Genomic DNA, 15853 nt, shown 5'->3' on the forward strand with positions numbered 1-15853 from the left:
GGCTGGTGTGTCAAGGGGGCTGAGATAAAGGGTAGGGAGGAGGGAATTTGGGGGAGGGACGCTGGGAATACGATAGATGGAAGGAGGTGAGGGTGAGGGTGATAGGCCAGAAAGGGGGGTGGGGGCAGAGAAATCAGGAAGAAGATCTACAAACCGACTGACTCCCACAGCTACCTAGATTACACCTCCTCCCACCCTACCCCCTACCATCCCATATTCCCAATTCCTTCGCCTCCGCCACATCTGCTCCCAGGAGAACCAATTCCAATACCGAACAACCCAAATGACCTCTTTCTTCAAAGATCGCAATTTCCCCTCTGATGTGGTCGACGATGCTCTCCACTGCATCTCCTCCACTTCCTGCACCTCCGCCCTTGAACCCCGCCCCTCCAATCGCCACCAGGACAGAACCCCACTGGTCCTCACCTTCCATCCCACCAAGGCGTGAAGGTTCAATAGGGGCGATTGAGAGTTATAAGGTAGCCCGGAAGGACCTGAAGAGAGAGCTAAGAGCAGCAAGGAGGGGACATGAAAGGTCCTTAGTTGGTAGATTAGGGAAAACCCTAAGGCTTTCTATAGGTATGTTAGGAATAAAAGAATGACTAGAGTAGGAATAGGTCCAATCAAGGATAGTAATGGGAAGTTGCGTGTGGAGGCTGAAGAGATTGGGGAGGCACTGAATGAATACTTTTCGTCAGTATTCACTCAGGAACAGGACATTGTTGTCGATATGAATACTGAGGCACGAATAAGTAGAATGGATGGCTTTGAGATATGTAGAGAAGAGGTGTTGGAAATTCTGGCAAGGGTGAAAATAGATAAGTCCCCTGGGCCTGATGGCATTTATCCTAGGATTCTCTGGGAAGCAAGGGAGGAGATTGCAGAGCCATTGGCCTTGATTTTTGTGTCCTCTTTGTCTACAGGAGTAGTGCCAGAGGACTGGAGGCTAGCAAGCGTGGTTCCCTTGTTCAAGAAGGGGAGTAGGGATAATCCTAGTAACTATAGGCCAGTGAGTCTCACTTCTGTTGTGGGCAAAGTCTTAGAGAGAATTGTAAGGGATAGGATTTATGCACATCTGGATAAGAATAATGTGATCAAGGATAGTCAGCATGGTTTTGTGAAGGGCAGGTCGTGCCTCACAAACCTTATTGAATTCTTTGAGAAGGTGACTAAGGAGGTAGATGAGGGGAAAGCGGTAGATGTGGTATATATGGATTTTAGTAAGGCGTTTGATAAGGTCCCCCATGGTAGGCTACTGCAGAAAATACAGAGATATGGCATTGAGGGTGAGTTGGAGGTTTGGATTAGGAATTGGCTGGCTGGAAGAAGACAGAGGGTAGTAGTTAATGGCAAAGGTTCATCTTGGAGTGCTGTCACTAGCGGTGTTCCGCAAGGATCTGTTTTGGGACCATTGCTGTTTGTCATTTTTATAAATGACCTGGAGGAAGGGTTAGAAGGTTGGGTGAGCAAGTTTGCGGATGATACGAAAGTCGGAGGAGTTGTAGACAGTGAGGAAGGATGTGGCAGGTTACAGCGGGATATAGAGAAGCTGCAGAGCTGGGCAGAAAGGTGGCAAATGGAGTTCAATGTAGCTAAGTGTGAGGTGATTCACTTTGGTAAGAGTAACAAAAAGATGGGGTACTGGGCTAATGGTCGGATACTTGGTAGTGTGGAAGAGCAGAAGGATCTTGGTGTCCATGTACACAGATCTCTGAAAGTTGCCACCCAGGTAAATAGTGCAGTGAAGAAGGCATATGGCGTACTGGCTTTTATTGGTAGAGGAATTGAGTTCCGGAGTCCTGAGGTCATGCTGCAGTTGTATAAGACTCTGGTGCAGCCGCATCTGAAATATTGTGTGCAGTTTTGGTCGCCATACTATAGGAAGGATGTGGAGGCACTGGAACGGGTGCAGAGGAAGTTTACCAGGATGTTGCCTGGTATGGTAGGAAGATCCTATGAGGAAAGGCTGAGGCACTTGGGGTTGTTTTCATTGGAGAAAAGAAGGTTTAGGGGTGACTTGATAGAGGTGTACAAGATGATTAGGGGGTTAGATAGGGTTGACAGTGAGAACCTTTTTCCACGTATGGAGTCAGCTATTTCAAGGGGGCATAGCTTTAAATTAAGGGGGGGTAGATATAGGACTGATGTTAGGGGTAGGTTCTTCACTCAGCGAGTCGTAAGTTCATGGAATGCCCTGCCAGTAACAGTGGTGGACTCTCCCTCTTTATGGGTATTTAAGCGGGCATTGGATAGGTATATGGAGGATAGTGGGTTAGTGTAGGTTAGGTGGGCTTTGATCGGCGCAACATTGAGGGCCGAAGGGCCTGTACTGCGCTGTATTCTTCTATGTTCTATGTTCTATGTTCTAATCTCCGGATACATCATATCATCCTCCGTCATTTCCGCTACCTCCAAACACATCCCACCACCAGGGATATATTTCCCTCCCCACCCCTATCAGTGTTCCGGAGAGACCACTCATTCCGCGACTCCCTCATCAGGTCCACACCCCCCAACAACCCAACCTCCACTCCCGGCACCTTCCCCTGCAACCGCAAGAAATGCAAAACTTGCACCCACACCTCCCCCCTCACCTCCCTCCAAGGCCCCAAGCGATCCTTCAATATCCATCACAAATTCACCTGCACCTCCACACACATCATTTATTGTATCCGTTGCACCCGATGTGGTCTCCTCTACATTGGGGAGACAGGCCACCTATTTGTGGAATGTTTCAGAGAACACCTCCGGGACACCCGCACCAACCAACCTGACCACCCCATGGCTGAACACTTTAACTCCCCCTCCCATTCCGCCAAGGACATGCAGGTCCTTGGTCTCCTCTATCGCCAGACCCTGACCACACGACGCCTGGAGGAAGAGCGCCTCATCTTCCGCCTAGGAACCCTCTAACCACATGGGATGAATGTAGATTTCTCCAGCTTCCTCATTTCCCCTCCCCCCACCTTATCTCAATCCCAACCCCCGGATTCAGCACTGCCCTCTTGACCTGCAATCTTCTCCCCGACCTCTCCGCCCCCATCCCCTCTCCGGCCTATCATCCTCACCCTCACCTCCTTCCACCTATTGTATTCCCAGCACCCCTCCCCCAAAATTCCCTCCCCCTACTCTTTATCTCAGCCCCCTTGGCACACCAGCCTCATTCCTGAAGAAGGGCTTATGCCCAAAACGTCGATTCTCCTGCTCCTCGGATGCTGCCTGGCCTGCTGTGTTTTTCCAGCATGACATTTTTCAACTAAGCTATTTGACACTCCAAGCCTGCTCCACCATTCAAGATGGCCATGGCTGATCATCCAATTCAGTACTGTTTTCCCACTTTCTTTCCAGAACTTTTTGATCCTTTTATCCCTAAATTCCTGGAGATATTGCACTATCTGGTTGACGCATGGAATAGACAGAGCAAGCCCCTAGTCCATCTTTCTGCTCAATAAATCTATTACATTTATAATCCCAGGAAAGGTACATATCAGATATTCAACTGACAAGACCAGAAATGACACATCTTCTGAGCAAATGGGCAAGAAAGCAAACTGAATGCTGCCCATCAAATCTAAAGTTCCAAAGTATAACGATGCAGATGTTATACCAAACCCGAGTTAGACCCCTCTTGGAATACTGTGTGCAGATCTGGGCAACACACCTTAGGAAGGATGCTTTGGAAAGAATTCAGCATTGGATTATAAGAGTTATACCTGGACTTCAGGGGATAAATTGGGAGGAGAGATTAGACAATTAGGTCTTTATTCTCTAGAATTTAGAAGATTAAGGGCGATCTAATTGAGGCTTTCAGGATATTAACAGAAAGACAGGGGAAATAAAGTTAAACTATATTCCACTATTTGAAGATTATAGAACTAAGGTACATACTCTAAAAATTAGGGTCAGGCCATTCAAGAGAGAGATGTTAGAAAATACTTCCATATGCAAGGAATAGTGGAAGTTTGGAACTCACTTCTTGAAATGGTGGTTGATGCTAATTCAATTATTAAATTTAAATCTGAGATGGACAAGCTTTTATTAACAAGGGTATCAAGAGATTGTGGCCCAATGTGGACATGTGGAGTTAGGCCACAGATCAGCTATGATTTTATTGAATGGTAGAGCAGGCTTGATGGGCTCAATGACCCACTCCTTTCCCTTTGTTTTTTGAAAAAGACCAGTTTATTCCTACTCTTGGTATCCTGTCTGCCACACAGTTCTCTATCCATGTCAGTATCGTTAAAAGATTTACATGCACAGTATGCTGATGCTGCTTCCCTGTGTTATTTACACAAGTATTTTCTCTTATCTTTCTGACCAAATGGACATTTCCCTCCTTCTGCAGTTAAATAGAGACCTCCTGCATCATTACAAAAGAAAATTAACAATTTCTATAATCTCACAACCTAATGGATAATCTCCAGTTTTTGTCCCATTTTTACCAAATAAGTCCTGCTGCCTATGGCTTTAAAGATTAAAGCCATTTACTTAAAAGCTTTCCTTATATGATTTATACTGTCCATATTGCTTCCAATAATGTCCATTGCCTTTGAAGGTTCCATTCACTTTAACTGCTGACCAAATGAACACATGCTTCTTGCCTTAACTGTAATGTCAGTTATGGATCTTTTACTCTTCTTGCAGCCTCAATTGCCTGTTCACTTTCTTTTTCGATTATAGCTTATCAGCTCAGGCTTTTAATTTGCCCCTTGATTGCTTTAAATTCTGCTTTGCGATGTTCCTGGTACTGCAACCTCAGTTTCAATTATTTCTATTCTCTTCAATATTCCTGATGATAATCACGGAGAAAGTGAAGAGTGCAGATGTTGAAGGGTTGACTCTCCTGCTCTTCTGCTGCTGCTTGGCCTGCTGTGTTTTTTCCAGCTCCACATTTATCAACTTATGACAATCATGCCTCATGGTGTCATCTCATTGGGGCAAAACACTTGCTCTGACTTGTAAGTATGTGTTGTACTTCTCGCCTTCTCAGCCTGAAACTGCATCTTTTCTTTAAAATATCCCCTATGGTTATCAAGGTTTAGAACTTCGCTCACCAAGTCTCAGATCCCTCCTTGCTCACTGGGTGACCTCTGCACTGGCACTCAATGCAATTTGTAACTATAAGGTGTGACTGGTGTTCTGGCTCTATGTAACTTCTAGATCATGCTTCTACATTTCTCATACCAGATTAGAAATTCTTTTACCCTTGACTATAGATTCTGCCTTGTAAGAACTGACCACAAACATTTGTGCTGCAAGCTGCTTGATTGCTCATCTCCTACTGCTCAAGATTAGAGTGGTGCTGGAAAAGCACAGCAGGTCAGACAGCATCCGAGGAGCAAGAAAATCAACATTTTGGGCAGGAGCCCATCATCAGATTCCTGATGAAGTGCTCCTGCCCGAAACGTTGATTTTCCTGCTCCTCAGATGCTGCCTGACCTGCTGTGCATTTCCAGCACCACTCTAACTTTGATTCTAGTCCGCAGTATCTGCAGTCCTCACTTTCACCATCTCCTACAGCTGCTGACTGTCTGCCTGAGTCAATCTTAAAGTTGTAACTGCTCATTTCTGCTGGGTTAAGTGAATAAACTCATTCTCTACAACTAAATTAAGTTCCAGATTACACTGTTGACTACCTTGTCAATGCTAACCACTGCCAACATGTGGTTAGGTAGTTGGCCGCCACCATCCTCCTTTTCTGATGGGGTTTACAGAAAACATTTGTTTGCATAGAGGAAAAACATAAGATACTCTAATAAACAGAAGCACTTGTCTTAAACAAGATTAGATTTTACATAATAACAATCAGGTACAAATCACTTTATAAGATGAATCTTAAACTTTCTGTCAAAATATGAATTGCGTTAGGATTTTTGAAAGGTGTTTCTCTGCAAGGCCCCTATGAAGTTTTCTCACTGTATCTTACCAAACACAGCTTAATATCTACTTATCCTGCCCCTGTGACATCCATCATGTCCAATTCCAGCTCCATCTCACCACGTGTTATTCCCAGAACATATCAACAATCTACAGATATCTATTGAAAGATTAGCATCCCTTGCAGCCATTCCATTTTTTTTTAAAGGCTGCTATGCAACCGGATGAACATTAGTGTTCCAAAGCTGCTTCACTCAACAACACTGGCATAAGATATTGGAAAACAGGGAGGATGCACGATAATTCTCCAACACGAACCTGAAGGAGCTTGTGCAAAACAATGGGCTGAAACTTCCCAGAGGACTGGCAGAGTAGGCCGAGCCACCAGAACCTGACATCTTGGTCTGAAAAAGCCATATGGGTAAGTGCCATCTCTGTGGTATAAATCAATAGTCAACAGTTCTGCAAGAACTTTAACATGGAGGGTAACTATCACAACCTTCTCTCTGCCACCTCACATTCACTCTGTCTCTGCTGCTACACTCAGCACCCACCAAGACTCATTCTGCCAGTCTCATTATGGCTTGCAACATCTTATCTCACTCATTGTCAACCACCACCACCCATCCCACCAACGCTCCTTAATGATAATCCAAATGTCCTCTGCACCTCTTACTCACTCACCCAGTGCGACTTCTGTTAATCTGTATCAACGTTAAGAGTTGTATTACCACTTTGATTACCATTCAATCTCTCCCTATCTCTCATCTCAGGAGAAGATAGCCCACAACAAGGCAGAGCGATCCCATATGGGTGGAGGAATACACAACATTAGGTTCCTCACCCTAAATGAGTAGAGAATCCTGGGTCCTCCCATGGAAAGATGGGAACCTTTTCTGCAGAGATGCCAAAACATCCATGTCCCCTCACATGACTAAGTACCACTTTTCATTCCACTCTCCTGTAATCACATTATCATAGAGTTATAGAGTCATAGAGTCCTACAGCACGGAGACTGACCCTTCAGCCCAAACTGGTTCATGCCAACCAAAATGTCTGTCCATGCTAACCCCATTTCCTTGCACTTGGCCATATCTTTCTAATCCTTTCCTATCTATGTATTTGTCCAAATGCCTTTTAAATGTTGTTAATGTACCCACCTCAACCACTTCCAGTGGCAGTTCATTCTATATGTGTACCACCCTCTGTGTAAAAATGTTGCTCCTCAGGTTCCCTTTTATTTTTTTCCCCTCTAACCTTAAAATGATGCCCTCTAGTCCTCAATATCCCTACACGGGAAATAAGTGAGTGCATTCACCCTATCCATGCCTCTCATGATTTTATACACCTCGATAAGGTCCCCCTAAGTCCCCAATGCTCTGAAGAAAAAATTCCTAGCTTGTCCAACCTCTCTCTATAACTCAGACTCTCGAATCCTGGCAACATCCTTGTAATTTTTTTCTGCGATCTTTCCAGTTTAATAATATCCTTCCTAGAACAAGGTGACCAAAACCAAACACAACATTTCAAGCGCAGCTTCACCAATGTCCTGTATAACTGCAACATAACTTCCTAATCTATACTCAATGTCCTGACTGATGAAGGCCAGTGTGCCAAAAGCCTTCTTCACTGCCCTGTCTACCTGCGACTCCACTTTCAGCAAACTGTGAACCTGAACTCCAAGATCCCTCTGTTCCACTACACTCCTTAAGGCCCTACCATTCACCATGAAATTTCTCCCATGATTTGACTTTCCAAAATGCAAGACTTCACATTTATCTACATTAAATTCCATTTGCCATTTCTTGGTCCACTTCCTCAGCTGATCGAGGTCCTGCTGCAGTTTCTAATAATCTTCCTCACTGTCCACGATACCGCCTATTTTAGTATCATCAGCAAACTTACTAATCATGCTTTGTACATTCTCATCCAAATCATTGATATAGATAACAAACAGTAATGGGTCCAGCACTGACCCCTGAGACACTCCACTAGTCACAGGCCTCCAGTCTGACAAGCATCCTTCCATTATTACCCTCTGCTTCCTACCATCAAGCCAATTTTGTATCCAATTTGCCAGTTCACCCTGGATTCCATGCAATCTAACCAGCCAGAGCAGCCTACCATGTGGAACCTTATCAAAGGCCTTCCTGAAAGACTACATCCACTGCCCTGCCCTTGTCAACCTTCCTGGTCACTTCATCAAAGAACTCTAGAAAATTTGTGTGGCATGATCTCCCACTCACAAAGCCATGCTGACTACTCCTAATCAAACCCTGTCTATGCATGTATATCTTATCCCTCAGAATCTTCTCAAGTAACTTACCTACCACAGATGTTAAGCTTACTGGTCCATAGTTCCCAGGCTTCTCTTTGCAGAATAATGGCACAACATTCACGACTCTTCAGTTTTCCAGGATTACACATGTGGCTAATATTGCAAAAATATCAGCCAGGGACCCCACAATTTCTTTTCTCGCATTTTGCAGTGTTCTTGGACATATCTGGCCAGGTAAGTTATCTCCGAGCAGGATGATGACTGAGATGGGAGCAATCACATAACTTTGTTGGACTCTGGTCTGTATCTTCAGATCCTCCACTCTGCACAGTGGTGGTCACACAGGAGTCTCAAGATGGTGATGAATCTCAGTCAGCAACCAAACACTGGAGAAAGATTCATTGGTCTTCATGATTTAGTGGGGATGCCGTGAGCATGTCTCTCAAAGGTTTACTACAGGCAGCTTAAAATCGACCAAGGATCAAAAATAAATGACTCCATTACCTTTGAAGTCCACATCCAGTGAATGAATGGCAATGAAGGATTTGTTTTCCTGCACCATATTGGCATAAACCTGCAGGAATAAGGTCTAGCTTGTATGTGACATAGCATTGGTGCATACATAATTTTTAAAGGGTATTGTGTGACTTCAGTTAATTGGATTTGATCCACAATATCTGGCTCAATCAGCATTTTCAGTTCACACACTAAGCATTTAATCAGTGTCACTCTACATTAGAATATGTAAACTGGCATTAATATCGCCCAAGGGAGTTTTCATGCTTGGACTACCATTTTTAACATGACAGTAGTCATTCTAAAAATTGCCACTCAGAGTATAGGCCTCACAATCATTCTCCCACAGGGCCTCAATAATTGTTACTTTAATGATGTATGTTAATTCAGTGGCACTGTCAAGCTCGATAACTTTTCTAATTCATTTCCTTCAATTGCATCAGCATTCAACTTTTAAACTATCTTGAAGCAGAAATTACAAGATTTTTTAGTTAATTCTAATTCACTGAACTGTTTGATTGCAAAACGTCATGCAGCATCTGCAATATGAAGGAACAGAAAACAAAAGTTAAATGAACTTCAAATTGCACATCAGTACAGCAAATGAGGGAAATTTAAGATCAAAAAGAGCAGCAGCTAGAAATTCTCTTGTGGCCTTCATATCAGATATATTCTTCATTTATCGAATGCTACATACAGTTGATCAGAATTTTTATCTTTCAAAAATGATCCAAGAGTTTCTTTTTGTCCATATGTTACATAGATCTTTTCACCAGAGTGGAACAGAACCTTGATCTGAAATTTATCAATACACATCAAAACTATTAATTATGCAAATGTTAGACGAAATGAACACATAATAATGAATATACAATAGCCAAATAACACCTTACAATAATATAATGACCCAACATGCAAATGACCAAGAAAAATGGAGTGAAGATAAACAAAATGTTATTTGTGCATGTCATTGCACACATGCATGTATGAAGAAAAATAATATTTTCCCTTTTATGCTCAGCAACAGCATTGGGCACTTTTAATTGACAAATGATTCAAGTCAACTCAGCATTGGAAAAATATGCTAGAAGTTACTTCTTACATCCATATACTTAACTAAACCAGGACAAAAAGAATTTCAGTCAGCAGGAGTTAGAGGAGAGATTGAGCTCTAATTTTGGAGAATGAATGATAAACTTAACAGTTTGCAGGAAACATCAGTGACTTGTGTGGTTTTGTACCTTGCCAAAACTTGCATTCAGACTTGCTCCAGGAGTAGTTCACAGCTTCAGTACTTTATTTGGATAATGCTATCTCAATTCCACTTCAGGAATCTCCTTCTCCTCTCAAAGTTCCAATCTTTTTCTTTCTTTCTTTGCAATTGCCTGTTAAATTTAGTGTGAAACAATAACAGATATTGTATTCTGTCGACAAGTCTCACTGGTAGCTGCTATTGCCAACATTAATTTCACATATAAGAAGCATTAAGGAGAATATCTAAATGCAGGGCCACCTGCAAATCTCAGACAGTATCATGCTAAAGTTGTCAGCTCAACTGTATTCAGAGTGAATCCCAAAGCTCAGGCTGAAACTTATGGACACCGGACTAGAGAGTCTGAGTCACACTGCCTCCTCCAGGAAGGCCAATGTTTTAAGTGACACTCCACTCAAACACTTAACAGGCCTTTGTTGTGATGGGTGGAAACACACTAGTTCGCCAAACACTGCTGGTCGATTAGAGCTCAGCAGATCTTTTGAATGGCAGAATGACTGCAGAGGCCATGACAGCTTACAAAGCTAAACCCACTAGAGGCCCAGGATCAAAGGACTGACTCAGGACCCAGATTAGAAATAGGGGAAAGGATTTTGCAGGAAAAGGAGAGAGGTGTGTTCAGGTTAATAGATTCTGTTGCTCTGTGATAAGGCTGTTCATCTCCCGTCAGGATTTGACTATAATTCTTCCTGACCTCTGCTCCAAACACAATTTGAACAGCTTTCTCTAAAGTTCAATTGTCTTTGGACTGTAATAGACCTGACAAAGACTGATCAAATATTCCTTTAACCATTCTATCTGTTATGACTTCTGAATGCAAGGACTCACAATTTTGTTTTATTCATTCACGTGATGAGGACATCATTGGTTCAGCCAGCATTTATTGCCCATCCTTAATTGCCCAGAGGGCAGTTAAAAGTCAACCACATTGTTGTGGGTCTGGAATCACATGTAAGCCAGACCAAGTAAAGATGACAGTCTCCTTCTCTAAAGGGCATTAGTGAGGCAGGGGGATTTTCCTCCACAATTGACAATGGATTCATGGTCATCATTAGACACTTAATTCCAGCCTTTTAAAATTAAAATTGTCTGTATATTCCAGATGAATTTTCTCAACTATCAGCTAAATTTTGATTTAGAAGTATTTCTCTTGAGCTCTAGCAAGTTGTTTTATGCAATTCTTTGCTGCTTACCTCATTATGTGTGCACCATGCCTCTGTGGCATCCTTTCATACCCTAACCAGCACTTCCCAGCAGCAGGAATAATGACATCTACCAGGATTTCTGCCGCTGGTGCCATATTTAAATCCCCATTCTTTTCCAGTTCAGTCACTGCAAACCACGAATAGTCCTTCACCATACACAAAATGGAAGGGAATTAATAAAGAAAAGCTTCTGAAGGCACATAGGTGCAAGAAATGACTCTTCATTGAAAACAGAAATGCATATTCATAAATTTACTGCTATTTTACAACAATACCTATCTCAATTTCATGATAATCACAACTGCAACCTCAAAAATTGAGATACAAGGCTACCCGTCCTTCGTGTCATACCGTGATCAAACCCCTCTAAGGGACTGCTTACTCTTTCCCTCAAGCCCAGCATAGCATAACATCTCATCATTGTTCAGGACTGACCATGGCCCAGTTCCATAATTCACTGAGAGAGACAGACAAATGGATGAATGATCAGATTCCTGATGAATGTCTATGCTGTTCCTGACTGACTTGTTGTCCTGGATGTGCAGGACAGTGGCCTACTTCCCAGACAGTGATGGGAACGAACTCATAGTCTGACACCCTAACTATGTCCAAATCTTTGGATTAATATCAGATGCCCATGACTGACTGTGCAGGGACTCCCTGGCTGACAGCAATCCCCCTGACTTGACTGAGGATTACTCCCATCATGGTCCTTTGGTTGAAGTACATTCTGTGTGTTTGCTGCATCAGCTGCTGGCACATGCTGCAGGTATGATATTGATACAGCACATTGCCATAAAGTAACATGTCCACCCTTTTGACGGATTACTGCTGACAACTATGACAAGCTTCCCTGCACATCTTTCCTCCAGGTCTGGCTGCCTTTTTGATTCGCGGAACGGTTACTAAGTTATTACCATTACCATGTGCCCAGGCTGATTGACAACTGTTTAAAAATAGCTGCAAGTGGGCCTGCTAATCCTTTCATGATATGGTAATGGTCTTAAAGTGATGACTCACTTGTCTACAAAAGCATTTTCTTTGTTTCATTTAGTTTTTCTGAGTTATTTTCACTGTTAATCTCTTCTAAACTTTAGATGACATGTCTGCCCCTGCCAGCATGTGGTATTATAAAGTGATGCACATTGCTGATGCAACGAGATATTCTGGTGTGATGTCGAGATACCAATTGCTGGTGGGTTGTGATTGGGATAGACTGCTGTTGCCAATCCTCCTTCGTATATTAGTTATTCAGTCATCTGTAGTAGAGGGTATACCACAAATCAGTTTCAAGCAGAAGAGTCTGAGATGTCAAGGTGTAGTTTATTCATACATTGCATTAATTGTTATTAGCTATTACTAACAAAAGTTAGGGGAGAAACATATGACCCCTCCCTGTGCCAAACTCCAACTGATTCGTCACCCCGAGGCAGCAATAACATCATCAGACTGGGTGGAGTTCAGGACAGCTCAAATGCTAACTTTTTCAGAACCATTACCTTATAGAACAGCCATAAATAATTTTAACATCATCACACATCAACTTTCAACTTGACACATCACTACATTCTCCTGCTCACCAGCAGGACATCACTACAAGGCCTTTCATTCAGCCAGCAACATGCTTCTTCTGCCCTATCTCCTCAATGGACTGTGCTCGCAGAAAGGCAATGTCTTAAACAAATTGAGAAAATGCTGGAGAAACTCAGTAGGTCTGACAGCATCTGTGGAGAGAGAAGCAAAGTTAATGATTTGTGTCCAGTAAGACTTTTTTTCAGTTCTGATTTTCATCCAATGCTGACTTTAAAATCTGTCCCAATCCTCAGGCTAACTATACTGGTTAGCAACATAGTCAGCCTCTTCTTTTGACCTTAATCCTTAAATCTTATAATTAGCCTCAATTACATACTTTTTTCCCTCTGGAAATTTCATTCATTTAGGGAAAGTATATTCATTGAGAATTCTGAATTCTGACTGAAGCTTCCCATATTTTGGTGAAGAGTCAACCACTGTATTGAGTTACATGGAGGGTTTTCCTTTCATGAACTCTGACAACTTTTCTCATGCAACCTTTGTCTGCTCTCATTGGTACTACATATCCAGGCTTCATGGCACCCTACTCATACAGTTCTCAGGTCAGCAGAGGCAGAGGTGCTCACCAGTGACAAGACCATATAGCATTCATACCACTAATGTTATTTTTAATGTCATCTGCACATAATTTAATATGCAAGCCTGAGACTGTCTGTTGCTCATCCACAATCCAAAAAAAAAGGCAGAAGAAAGTAAATGACCATTCCACTTCATGGATTCCCAGAGGGCTATTCTCTTTTTCTTGGACTGCCAGGAGAGACAATGGCACTGCCTGCTGACTGTCTGAGTCAAAAAGAGTCAGCATGACTTCACAAAGGGGAAATCAAGCCTGGCAAATTTATTAAAGCTCTTGAAGAGATAACAAGAAGGATAGATAAAGGAGAAGCAGTGGATTTACAAAAGGCATTTCATAAGCTACCAGATATTAGACTACTTCAAATTAGATGACTAATATCAATGCTCATATATTACCTTCAGCACCTACTTCATGGTGCTGGAGGTAGTATATTAGCATTGATAGAGGATTGGCTAACTAATAGAAGACAGAGAGTTGGGACGTTGGTTCGTCCGCATTTAGAATACTGTGTACAGTTCTGGTCGCCTCATTACCAAAACAATGTGGGCGCTTTGGAGAGGGTGCAAAGATGATTTACGAGGATGTTGCCTGGTATGGAAGGTGCTAACTATGAAGAGAGGATGAGTAGGTTAGGTTTATTTTCACTAGAAAAAAGGAGATTGAGGGGAGACCTGATTGGGGTTTACAAAATTATGAAGGGTATAGACAGGGTGGATAGAGACAAGCTTTTTCCCAGGGTGAAGGTTTCAATAACCAGAGGTCATGCTTTCAAGGTGAGAGGTGGAAAGTTTAAGGGGGATACACGCAGCAGGTACTTCACACAGAGGGTGGTGGGCATTTGGAACGCGTTGCCAGCAGAGGTGGTAGAGGCAGGCACGGTAGATTCATTTAAGATGCATCTGGACAGATGCATGAGTAGGTTGGGAGCAGAGGGATACAAATGCTTAGGAATTGACTGACAGGTTTATACAGTTCATTTGGATCGGCTCAGGCTTGGAGGGCCAAAGGGCCTGTTCCTGGGCTGTAAATTTTCTTTGTTCTTCTTCTTTGTGAGATAAGGGAGCCATTTTCAGATGACAACCTGTGACTAGTGGTATGTCACAGGGATCAATGTTGGAGCCACAATTGTTTGCAATGTACAATAACTTGAATGAAGAAAGTAGATGTATAACAGTCAAATTTGTGGATAATTATAATAGATGAAAAAGCAAGTTGTGAGGTTGACACAAAGAGTTTGCAGAGGGATATCGCCAGGTTATGCAGGCGGGCAAAACTTTGGCAGATGTAATATAATGTTGGAAAATGAGATGTTATGCATTTTAACAGGAAGAATAAAGGAGCTGAATATTATTTAAATCAAGGAAGACAGCAGAAAGCGACAGCATACAGAGAATTTGGAGTCCTTTACTTAAGTCACAAAAGGCTTGCGTACATGTTCAGTGGGTAACAGGGAAGGTAAACGGATGTTGGTGTTTATTTCAAAGGGGATTGGGTATAAAGAATAGGGAGATTGTGTTTAAACTGTAAAAGGCACTAATCAGGCCACAGTTGGAATACTGTGAACACTTTGAGTTCCTTTCCAAAGAAAAAATATACAGGGGTGTTAGAGGTGGTTCACAAGACTGATCCAAGATATGGAGGAGAGATTGAGCAGGTTGAGCCTGAACTATTGAAATGTATAAAATTCTTCGAGAACTTGGTAGGGTGGAAGCAGAAATGCTGTTTCCTTTTGTTGAAGAGTCTAGGGCCACAAATGGACAGAATAAGTTGCCCAGAGAGGAGGAAGAATTTATTCTCTTACAGGGTTGTGAATCTGTTGAATACTTTCTCACAGAGGGCTGTGAGGCTGGGTCATTTATAATATTCAATACTAAGGTAGATTTTTAATCTGTAAGGAAACCAAGATTTATGGAGAAAAAGCAGGAAAATGGAGCTGAGGATTATCAGATCAACCATGATCTCATTGAATGACAGAGCAGAATAACCTACTTCTGATCCTCCACCTAATGGTCTAATTAATGAGATGCAAATGCATATAAATACAGTCCTTGCTACATGCTAGTGCGGTACTCATCTAAATTGAAACCTTTAGGAGAAAAGCAAACCTCTTGTTGTTGACATCTCCATTCTCGCTATATTTTCCAAATTTCTCACCAGATTGTTCAAATACAGGGAAAATTCTGCTAGTTATATTTAAATGCTTGCCTTTACAATGTGTTATCTTACCTTTAAATTTCACAATCTACCTCAGCCAAGTTGACTTCCTAACAATCATAACTGGTTGTTTAAAGTACAACATCATTCTCAAAATCAGTATGAAATTCTGTCATCACAGCATCCTTTACTGTGATGCCAATTAGTCCCATGTTACTAATACAAGATCTAAAATATTTTGTTCCTTCACTGGTTACACAACATATTGTTCCAGAAAATTGTCTCAAGTAAATTTGCAAACTCATCTCCAATTTGCCACATTTGCCAATTTGATTTGGCACGTCCAATGAAAGATAAAATTCCTACGGGATTATGCATTA

General features: G+C 42.2%; 1 non-coding gene across 1 annotated transcript; it reads right to left on the reverse strand.

The window, feature by feature from the left end:
• Positions 1 to 3360: 3360 nt before the first annotated feature.
• Positions 3361 to 3551, reverse strand: LOC140453527 (U2 spliceosomal RNA). Its single transcript, XR_011952416.1, has one exon. It is a non-coding gene; the product is annotated as a U2 spliceosomal RNA (small nuclear RNA).
• Positions 3552 to 15853: the final 12302 nt, after the last annotated feature.

This window comes from Chiloscyllium punctatum, chromosome 2 (assembly GCF_047496795.1).
Source record: "Chiloscyllium punctatum isolate Juve2018m chromosome 2, sChiPun1.3, whole genome shotgun sequence".
NCBI lineage: Eukaryota > Metazoa > Chordata > Chondrichthyes > Orectolobiformes > Hemiscylliidae > Chiloscyllium > Chiloscyllium punctatum.